The sequence below is a fragment of the Gossypium arboreum genome, chromosome 11 (genome assembly GCF_025698485.1).
Source record: "Gossypium arboreum isolate Shixiya-1 chromosome 11, ASM2569848v2, whole genome shotgun sequence".
Lineage (NCBI taxonomy): Eukaryota > Viridiplantae > Streptophyta > Magnoliopsida > Malvales > Malvaceae > Gossypium > Gossypium arboreum.
In genome coordinates, this window is record NC_069080.1 from 108,988,621 (window position 1) to 109,000,958 (window position 12,338).

The 12,338-nt window shown below is 37.2% G+C and overlaps 1 non-coding gene across 1 annotated transcript; it reads right to left on the reverse strand.

Moving 5' to 3' along the window:
• Positions 1 to 508: 508 nt before the first annotated feature.
• Positions 509 to 615, reverse strand: LOC128284623 (small nucleolar RNA R71). Its single transcript, XR_008275046.1, has one exon. It is a non-coding gene; the product is annotated as a small nucleolar RNA R71 (small nucleolar RNA).
• Positions 616 to 12,338: the final 11,723 nt, after the last annotated feature.

Here is a 12,338-nt window from a genome sequence, read left to right on the forward strand (position 1 = left end):
AGAAATTAGGCGAAGCCTACAATACATAGAGGAAGGGCAAGAGAACGATATTCATACTATAAACGAGGAGATGGCTGATAATCAGAATAATCCGCTACCTCCTACGATTGTTGCAGACTCAGTAAATTAGAATCCTGCTCCTCCTACTATGTATGATTATGCTAAATCTACTTTAACAGGAACTGAATCGAGTATAGTTAGGCCTGCTATTGCAGCAAATAATTTTGAACTGAAACCTAACACGATTCAAATGATACAACAGTTTGTTCAGTTTGATGGTTTGCAGGATGAGGATCCAAACACTCATTTAGCGAATTTTCTGGAACTCTGCGGCACTTTTAAAATCAATGGCGTTTCTAACAATGCCATTCGCCTTCAGTTGTTTCCATTTTCATTGAGAAATAAGGCTAAATAGTGGTTGAACTCGTTACAACGCGGGTTAATCACCACTTGGGAACAAATGACCGAGAAATTTTTGCTTAAATATCTTCCACCGGCTAAAACTGCTAAACTAAGGAATGATATTTCTTCTTTTGTGCAGATGGATTTAGAAACACTCTATGATGCATGGGAGAGGTACAATGCTCTGTTGAGAAGGTGCCCTCACCATGGGTTACCACTTTGGCTACAAGGTTCAAACTTTTCACAACAGTCTGAATCCCTCGACTAGACAGATGATTGACACAGCTGCTGGTGGAACTATTAATAATAAGACACCTGAAGAGGCTTATGAGTTTATAGAAAAAATGTCATTGAATAATTATCAGTGGCAAGTTATGAGGATAAAGCCGACGAAAGTGGTCGGCATTTTTAACGTTGATTCGGTTACTATGCTCTCTAATCAGGTAGAACTTTTGAATAGAAAAATTGATGGTTTACTTAGTTCTTCGCAGGTTCATCCAGTAATGTAGTGCGATACAAGTGGAGGTGGAACGAGTAATTCAGAATACCCACCCTATGGCCATAACATGGAGAACGAGCAAATGAATTATAGGGGTAATAATCTTCAACCTTAGAATAATCCTTATTGTAACATTTACAATGCATATTGGAGGAACCGCCCAAATTTCTTATGGAGAGGCCAAGGGAATCAGAGACCACCACCCCCTCCAGGTTTCCAACAACAATTTTACTAGCCAGAGAAAAAGCCGAACCTTGAGGAGATGATGACAAAATTTATCTCAGTAGCGGAAACCTATTTTCAGAATACTGAAACTGCACTTAAAAATTAGCAAGCATCGATCCAAGGGCTCGAAAATTAAATTGGACAGCTGGCTAAGATGATTTCGGAGAGACCACCAGAAAGTTTACCTAGTAACACCAAACACAATCTAAAAGAGCATGTGAAAGCAGTTACATTAAGGAGTGGGAAAGTGTTAGCTGAATCTGAGAAGAAGCCACCACAAGAAGCTGACAGAAATGAAGGAGAGATGGTAAAACCCAAAAACAATGACAACCCAATGCCAGAGGAATATAAACCACCAATCTCATATCCAGCAAAGTTGAAGAAAGACCGCATGGATGCACAATTCGGTAAATTTCTTGAACTTTTTAAACAACTGCATATTAACTTACCTTTTGTTGAAGCTATATCACAGATGCCTACATATGAAAAATTTTTAAAGGAGCTTCTAACAAATAAAAGGAAGTTTGAAGACTTATCTACAGTGGAACTTAACGAGGAGTGCTCGGCCATACTCCAAAATAACTGCCAACCAAACTGAAAGATCCAGGAAGTTTTTCTATTCCCTGCTTAATTGGTAGTTTGAATGTTGAGAAGGCACTAGCTGGTTTAGGCGCTAGCATTAATTTGATGCCATATAAAATGTTTAAACAACTTGGTCTTGGGTAACCTAAACCAACTAGGATGAGTATTCAACTAGTTGATAATCTGTTAAATATCCTAACAGTATTATAAAGGACGTACTTGTAAAAGTAGATAAATTTATATTCCCTGTTGATTTCGTTATGCTTGACATGGATGAAGATGTTGAAGTGCCTTTAATCTTAGGTCGTCTATTTTTAGCCATTGCTAGGGCTATTATTAATGTGGGTGATGGTAAACTTATGCTTAGAGTAGGTGACGAAGAGATTATTTTTAAAATTTCTGATGCCATGATATTTTCTAGGGAACAGGATGACTTATTTTATTTTATTGACTCTATTGATCATGCTACTCAAGAGTCTTTTCAGGAGATCGTACATAAGGACACGTTGGAACTGTGTCTTGCCCAAGGAGAGGAGGTAGATGATGATGATTCTGAGATAGGTAAGATAAAAGCTGAACTAAATTCCAATGAACCTTTCTCAAGACAAGCAGAATATGAGGGTATTAAGGCAAATGATGAACTTAAGCAAAAACCCTCTATTAAAGAACCTCCCAAACAGGAACTTAAACAATTACCAAATCACTTGGAATACGCATTCCTTAGAAATAATTCTACATTACCAGTGATTATTGCTTCTAACTTGGAACCCAAGGAGAAAGAGGAATTACTCCAAGTATTAAGAGAGCATAAAAGGGCCATAGCTTGGAAAATTTCTGACATTAAAGGGATCAGCCCTTCTTTTTGCACCCACAAAATTTTAATGGAAGATGAATATAAGCCATGTGTGCAAGCTCAAAGACGACTGAACCCAGAAGTTATTAAAGCTGAGGTATTAAACTCCTAGATGCTGGAATTATTTATCCTATTTCTGACAGTTCTTGGGTAAGTCCAGTACAGGTTGTTCCTAAGAAAGGAGACATGACTGTTGTAGCCAATGAGAAGAATGAATTAATCCCAACAAGGACAGTCACAGGTTGGAGAGTTTGCATTGACTATAGGAAGCTGAATGATACTACGAGAAAAGATCACTTTCCCCTGCCATTCATTGACCAAATGTTGGAAAGATTATCAGGGCACATGTACTACTGCTTTTTAGACGGACTCTCTGGTTATTTTCAAATCCCAATAGCTCTTGAAGATCAAGAAAAGATGTACGTTTGCTTATCGTAGAATACCTTTTGGATTATGTAATGCTCCTGCTACTTTTCAGCGCTGCATGATGGCCATTTTTGACGAACTTGTAGAAGACATCATGGAGGTATTTATGGATGATTTCTCGGTATTCGGTAACTCTTTCCATCTTTGCCTTAAAAATTTAAAACTAATTTTAATAAGATGTGAGGAAATGAACCTTGTGCTTAACTGGGAAAAATGTCACTTTATGGTTCAAGAAGGTATTATGTTAGGACATAAAATTTCGAGTAAAGGGATTGAGGTTGATAAATCTAAAATTGAAACCATTGAAAAACTACCTCCCCCTAGTTCGGTTAATGCTATTAAAAACTTTTTAGGACATGCTAGTTTTTATAGAAGATTTATTAAAAACTTTTCTAAAATAGCTAAGCCTTTGACTAAATTACTAGAAAAAGATGTGCCCTTTAATTTCGATCAGGAATGTTTAGAAGCATTTAATACTTTAAAGGATAAATTGATTAATGCTCTAATTATAATCGCACCTGATTGGAATTTACCTTTCGAATTGATGTGCGACGCGAGTGATTTTGCAGTAGGTGCAGTTTTGGGATAGCGAACAGAGAAACATTTTCAACCTATCTATTGTGTTAGCAAAACTTTGATAGCCGCACAAGAAAACTACACCACCACAGAGAAAGAGTTGCTAGCTGTGGTTTTTGTATTCGATAAATTTAGATCATATCTAATATTGTCTAGAGTTGTCGTTTATACTGACCATTCTGCTGTTTACTACCTTTTAACTAAGATTGATGCAAAACTTCGACTCATTCGATGGATTTTGTTATTGTAGGAATTTGACTTAGAGATTCAGGATAAGAAAGGAGCTAAAAATCTCACGACTGATCATCTTTCCAGGCTTGAAAATTCAAGTACCAAAAAGCTAGATGAAGTTGAAATAAATGATTCATTCCCTGAAGAACAATTTTTTGCTATATCTAATTTTGAGGTACCTTGGTTTGCAGACATTGCAAATTTTTTAGTCGCTAACAATATCCCAAAAGGGTTGACACATCAGCAAAAGAAGCGATTCTTTAATAATGTGAAAAACTACTTTTGGGAAGACCCTTTTTCTTTTCCGTATATGTGCAGATCAAGTCATTAGGAGATGTGTTACAAGGTCAGAAGTATTAAAGATCTTGGAACATTGCCACTCAGGACCGACTGGAGGACATTACAGTGGAACTAAGACCGCACATAAAAACGCTTGAATCAAGTTTTTATTGGCCCATGCTATTAAAAGACGCCAACAGGTATGTTACTTCCTGTGACAAATGCCAAAGAACAGGTAATATCTCTAAACATGATAAAAATCCTCAAGCATATATGCTTTCATGTGAAATATTTTATGTTAGGGGTATCGACTTTATGGGTCCATTCCCTAGTTCATTTGGGAATAAATACATCTTAGTAGCCGTTGATTATATGTCCAAATGGGTGGAAGCCTAAGCCTTACCTACTAATGAAGCTAGAGTGGTAGTACGATTCCTTAAGAAACTCTTCTCTCGATTCGGAACACCTAGAGCAATTATCAGTGATAGGGGTACTCATTTTTGTAACGCCCAATTTGATAAGACCCTTAAGAAATACGAAGTTCACTACAGAACAACTACCCCTTACCATCCTCAAACTAGTGGACAAGTCGAAATAGCAAACTGAGAGCTTAAACGTATCCTAGAAAAGACAGTAGAATCAAACAGGAAGAATTGGGCGATCAAAGTAGATGATGCTTTATGCGCTTATAGAACTACTTTTAAGACCCCTATAGGAACATCACCTTACAGACTTGTTTATGGAAAAAGTTGTCATATACCATTTGAACTAGAACACAAGGCATTCTAGGCTATAAAATTTCTAAACTTTGATCCCAAACTTGCAGGTGAAAGCAGGTTGATGCAGTTGAACAAGTTAGATGAGTGGCGGACCAATGCATATGAGAACTATGCCTATACAAGGAAGCAATGAAGCGCCGCCACGATGCTCGTTTAAGGCAACGCAATCAATTTGAAGTTGGAGATCTTGTTCTGTTATATAACTCGAGGCTCAAATTGTTTCCTGGAAAGCTTAAATCACGATGGTCAGGTCCTTTCGTAGTCCAAACTGTCTTTCCATATGGCACAGTAGATGTAAGTCACCCATCACAAGGCATTTTCAAGGTAAATGGACATCGTTTCAAACTTTACAATGGTGAGAATTTTAAAGACGATAGAGAGGAGCTACGACTCCATGAACTTCCCTGAATATACCCACAAGGTAGAGTCGAGCTTAGACTTTAAATAAGCATTTCTCGGGAGGCAACCCGAGCACTAACCCCACTAAATAACTTAGTTCATTTTTCCTTTTTGTTTTACAATCTAATTGCAGGTATACTTGGCACACACGGCCTTGCACACGGCTGTGCTTGAGGCCGTGGGACCCTCACAAAAAGGAGACATGGGCGTGGGCGTGGCAATGGCCGTGCTAAAATAGGACAAATATTTTCCCCAAGATAGGATGGAACACGAGCTGCGATAAATAGCCATGGCCGTGTGACACGGCTGTGTGAGCCATACGGTTATGAGACACGGGCGTGTCCTTGACTGTGGTAAAACTGCACCTTAATTTCCAAAAAAATCAGCAGAGACACGGCTAGGATAAATCCATACAGGCTTCAACACAGGCGTGCTCGAGATCGTGCGTGAACTTGCCCAAAGATTAAAACATCCAATGAAGTCAGAAGAGAGCACGGGCTTATGCCACGACCGTGCTTTTAGGCCGTATATAATACTGATTGACTAACACGGGCGTGTTGGACCTCACACGGGCGTAGGAGAAATGAAGGAAGCACCACATGGCCGTCCAATACAGCCGTGTGGGCCACACGGCTTGGACACACGGGCGTGCCCGTAGGCCGTGTGCGATACTGACTTGAAACATCAACCTATAAGCATAAACCATGAACACGGGTGTGGAGAATCCAACACGGACGTGGAAGAAGCGAACGAATGTGCACACGACCGTGCACACCACACGTCCCGGACACACGGATGTGACAAAGAGCCCTTGTGCGAACCTGACCACGATTTCACGAAAAACATGGGCTGAAAGACTACCACACGGGCGTGGGTCATAGCCTTGTGGCCCAAAATGGGACTTACACGACCGTGGCCCTATTTTAAATTACCCATAACACTAATTTTTTTCCCTACCCCCTTTACTATTCATCATCTTTTTCATCTAGCCACCCTATTCCTCTCTTTTTCTTCATCTTTCTTTCCTTTTTTCTCCTTTTCACTATTCAAACCCTTTCCCTTCATCCACAACTCCCCTTCTCATTTCTTTTCCCCTCATCCTTCACTTTCCCCTCCAAACTCCTCTTTCCCAAACAACCCCAACCACTCACCCTCAACCCCAACCGATCGACCAAAACCCCCACGCCCCACCATCGCACCAGCACCATCGCCGCTGTCGTTCAACCTACGCCTCCGTCGTGCCACTTCTTTCTCTCAGCCACCACCAACCATAATCGGTTACATCTTATATCATCCTCTTCTTTTCTTTGATTTCTTTTACTTTTATTTTCTTTTATTCTTTATTTTATTTTAATTTTATCTCTCTTTTATTAATCCTTTATTTATTTACATTTATTTTCACTTGATTATGTGAGTATTATTTAGTTTAGCCGATTATTCTTATTAATTTTTTTAGTTTGGGATTCATTGTCATGTTCTATCCTACTATGTTGCTTATAGGATCATCCTTACTCACTATTAGGTGCTTTGAATTCTTAGTTTAGTTTAGTCTGGTTAACTAATCCTTTATTATGGCTAATTTAATTAGTATACTGATGGCTTGGGTAGTAGCACTTATAGGACTCGATTCTACACTTTGATCATTTTTCTTATTAGTATTTATCTTCTCACGCATTTACTCCTTTCTACGTATCCTATCCCACGATGTAGTTGATTGGTATTCTAAATTTAGTCATATCACTGTTCTATCTTATTCAAGTACATCATGACAAATACTCATGGGAAAAAGACTTTTGTCTCCACCTCGAAAAAGTGAAAAGGAGCAGCATCCTCCTTGGGTCCTACCACTGAGATACGACACCCATTCCTCCAATTCCCACCAAGAAACCAAGTAGAATTATTTCAGATTCTACGTGCCTGACCTCTTGGTGTGGGCCGTTGTATTGATTGGGCCGCACTAGAGCAGGTCTACCTAGCTGACTCGGTTCAGACCCTCCTAGCCACCGTTCCGTGGGATCGATTCTTTAACATCATCGAGCCGACATATTTAGAATTCACCTTGGAACTAGGCTCGACTTTCCAGCTACAGACAGTGATGGCAGAGAATGACGACCCAGAAATAGTTCAATTCCACCTTGGCGGTCTAGTACGACAGTTGAGTGTCCCTGAATTTGGCGTTGCTTTGGGACTCTATACAGACGAGTTCATGGACGCCGACATCTTCCCTAACCTCCACCGTCAATCCATCGTTCACCTTCTGTGTGCTGAAATGACCTCTAGCCTGCTACAGGTATTTATGATCCTAGTCGTTCAAAGGCATCAGCACTACCTCCAGCTCTGCGCTATCTCCATGCCCTTTTAGCACACACATTAATGGGGAGGCGAGAGAGCATTGGCGTCGTCAACACTCACAACGCATACTTCTTGTGGAGCATGAGGAGAGGGCATTTCTTTGATCTCGCGTACTTCGTCGCCCTTGCTATTCGCCATCAGACAGAACGACACCGAAAAGGAGTCATCAGTATCGGCCCATATGTGACTCGTCTAGTGCGCTATTTTGGGCTCATGAATACGATAGCGCAGTCTTCCTCGCTCACTCTCATTGGCCAGATGTCCCTACAGGGCATCCAAAGTATGCTCCATATGTGAATGATTGAGCGTTAGCGTGGGTTCGACCTTCCTCAGTATCGACTTGTACAAGCCTTTGATAAGGATGACAACGAGGATATTCCTGATGATATCCCTCCAGTTCAGGACGAGCCACCTTCTCAGCCACCGCCGAGACACCGGCCAGTTCATGCGGCTGCTTCATTGTCTGAAGTTTCAAACCACCTTCATCCCTTTGAGCAATATTGCACTCAGTGATTCGACAGCATCAAGGTGACTTTACAACAAATCTGCCAACATTTTCACATATCACCTCCAGCACCCCCACCTCAGGATCCACCACCTTAACCTCTATCTACACATCATTTTCAAATGCCTCTAAACCCGTTTCCGCTCTTTTTAAGGATTACATCCAAAAATTTAGGGCAGTTTCGCTTCTCTCCCTCTCTTCTGATATTATGCTTATATTGCTATTATCTATCTTTGTACATTGAGGACAATGTACATCTTAAGTGTGGGGAGGTTATTTATGTGATTATAATAAAACCCCTGAATTTTTATCTTGTGCTCAAATAATTTTCTCATATTACTATTAGAATGAATCTTGATTGACTTATGACTTTTATTGATATGTTTTGAATTAAATCATAGGTAATTGTGCATTAATTTTTGAAACTTTAAGACACTAGAGTATCAAGCATGATATGTAACACCCCTCACCCGTATCCAACGCCGAGACAGGGTTCGAGGCATTACCGGACTTAAACATTTACAACTTGCAAAATCGGGCCACAAAATTTTTGTCCAAAATTAAAATATCTTAAACACATGCATATCGTCCCTTATATAGGCCTTTGAAGCCTATAACACACATGTTATAAAACTAGGTCCCTATACATGCCACTCACTTGATATTTTTAATATTTGAATTAATTCTCCCAAAAGTGATAGCTTGATAGTGTGATTCTACCTCCGACGATCTCCAACCCCGAGCTGACCTGCCAATACTAAAGAAATGGAGAGGAGGGGTAAGCTTTACGCTTAGTAAGTCCATGTGAAATTAATAAGCAATTACTAACATACTTTTCAAGATAAAACACTATAATTGTACAATTACACATGTTCAGGTTAAGCTGTTTTATTGAGTTACAGTTACTAAATCATTTATATCTGGATCTAAAAAACTCCAAATTAAGTTCCATTAATTTTAATTGAAACTAGACTCATATATCTTTCTCCCATAAAATTTTTAGAATTTTTGACTTAGCCAATTAGTACAGTTTATTCATTAAAGTTTCCCCTGTTTCAGTGTTTGTCTACTCTGACCTCTATTTACTACGAATCAATTTTATCTCTATACAGAATTCAAAGAGCTATACTGTTTATTTATCTTAAAAATAGACTCAATAAGGAATCTATACATGTAAATTATAACTCCTAATTATTTTTTCACAATTTTTAGTTAATTTCTCAAATAGGAACAGGGGATGTCAAAGTCATTCAGACTCTTTCTCACAACAATTTAAATATCTCATAACATAAAATTCAATTGCATGTATCGTTTCCTCTATGTGAAACTAGACTCATTGAGATTTAATCTCATATTTTATTCAACCCCTAACTCAATTTTCAAAATTTATGGTGAATTTCCAAAGTTGCATCACTGCAGTAACCCAAAACTGCCAAGGCTAAATTTACTCAATCACAACTATTATTCACTAAATCCATACAATATCATTTCATCCATCATGGAAAGAACACATAATTATGCTTCATAGGCATAGATCCATAATCTCAATGTCATCAAGTATCAAGACTTATTCCTCATCATGTCATTTTCATAGTATTCACCAATACTATATACATCATATATCAAGGCATCACACATAAGTTTAGTGTACATACCTGTACAACTTGTAATTTAACTTAAGAACATACTCACCAGTGGCTTGTCTCATTGAGACCATTATCGAATACTCCGTCAAATTACCTGTTGAACACTCAGAATATAATCGGATACACGGAATGCATGCACATAAGTGCCATGCCTACAGCTAGACAAACTCAATAGCCTGCAGAATATATGTGTAGCCAAGCTACCATGTAACCCAACTATAAGTGAACTCAGACTCAACTCAACGAGCTCGGGTGTTCGCATCCATAAGTGAAATCGGACTCAACTCAATGAATTCCGATGCCTAGTTACATCTCACGAACTCAGACTCAACTCAACGAGTTCGGAACTCAAATATCCTAGTGACATGTCACTTGTATCCTAATCTATTCCTAAGGTTCAAATGAGATTTTTCCTCGATCATATGCCTTTGCCATCTTTCTCGTGATGTCAATATCGATACTCCTATGGCAACTCATATTTTTCAAGTATTCCACATAATTTGTATAATAATTCAACAATAATCATAACATGCAACAATTCGTAAATAATAATAATCATACCATTATAAATACATCAACAACATATAGTAATGTTACATCATTTACATAATATCAAATTATTCACATATATGTATACTTATTGTTCATATAATATCATAACATTAACATTAAAATACACATTGCATTATTAAAATCATATGAACTTATCTCGTATGCTAAAATGATCATTTTTACCATTTTGTCCACAACTTGGTATTTTACCGATTTTAGCTTGAATTTCAATTTTCCTTGCTCTATCATTTCAAATATAGCCTAATTAGGACTCATATTATTCAAATAGATCCAAAATCATATTTTTGAAAAATTACAATTTTGCCCTTAAACTTTCACATATTTACACTTTTGCCCCAAATCTCGTAAATTAAACTTCACCCTATTTTCTTATGTTTTATGACATGTTGATCATTTTTCCCTTCTATAGCAACATTCAATTCTCACTCTAACATGTATTTATGAACATTAGGTATTTTTACCGATTATGTCATTTTACTCGTTTTCAAGTAAAATCGCTTAGCAAAAGTCTTTTGTCTAATACCCAACCTTCATTTTCTATCATTAGACATCAAAATACATGCATATTATTCATGAGTAAATTTTTAGACATGAACCTTAGCTCAAATTAATGGTAGAAATAAGTAGAACAAGTTACCGGGATTTCAAAAATACATAGAACATTAAAAACGGAGCTCGGAATCACTTACTATTAAGCTTGGAAGCTTGGCCAAACCCTAACCATGGCTTTTCTTTGTACATTCTGCTGTAGCAAGAAGAAAGGGACACAATTGGTGTTTAAAATTTGTCTTTTAATTCATTTTACCCCTAAATAACCAAAATGCCCTTTTTACTATTCTTTCAAATTTTACCCAAACAAGGCCATTTTTGTCCAAAAAGTTATACAATGGTTTAATTATCATTTAAGGACCTCCTACTTAAAATTTCATGATAATTAGACACCTCTAACATATAAAACTCAACTTTTGTACTTTTTACAATTTAGTCCATTTTACTAAATTGAGTGCCCAAACATTGAAATTTTCAAACGAAATTTTCAAGAAATCATTTCGTGAAATCGTAGACCATAAAAATATAATAAAAATGAAATTTTCCTCATCGGATTTGTGGTCCTGAAACCATTGTTCTGACTAAGCCCAAAATCGGGATATTACATGATAAGTTGACTTTTGAGAAGTAAAATTGCTAGGTTGTTTCTCTGAATTGAAGTATTATCTTGAAGTTTTGAATTTACAGGATTGACATCAAATACCCATAATTTTCATGAGATTTTGAGCCTTTTAGAGCATATATCTTTCTTGCTTATTGATTTTATTGGTTATGAGTGTGTCAACATTGATTTTTTATTTTAGAACTTGCATTTATTATACATATAAAAGACCACACATTTGATTTGGTATACTAAAATGATAAAGGCACTTAAGTTTTAACCCATTTATCCCATAAAAAGCCTACCCACATAATTGACCCTTAGTGAACCTTCTTGGGCCTTGACTTTTATTTCTTGATTTTCACCTTAATATTAACCCACAACTTAACCCTTTTTAATTCGTTAAGAATTTCTCCCCTTTCATTGACTCCCTTTTTGTTGAAATTTAATTTGAGTAGTTACCTAATTATGTTCGTTCATTCTAGTTGCTGAATTTATCCTTATGATGTATTCTCCATTATTTATTCTTATTCTTAAAAGAAAAAAAAACCCGTATAGTTATTCATTTAATTACACAATTGTTCTATTGAGAAAAAAGCTCACATAATTTTCTTTAGATAGTTCAAATTCTGGCATTTTCTTGTAATTCAGCATTTTGCTTAATTCTTCTAAGTTGGATAATCTATTTAAATTAATCTCGATTCTAACCCTCTTTTTCAGCCTTTATCCACACCTTTAACCCAAGCCCCATTACAACTCTACTAAAGACCTTTTGTTTTGTGTATCATCTCATTTATAGTGTTGGAGATTTGATTTTCATACAAGCTTATGGTAATAACTTTTCATGTTTGACTTTTGAGT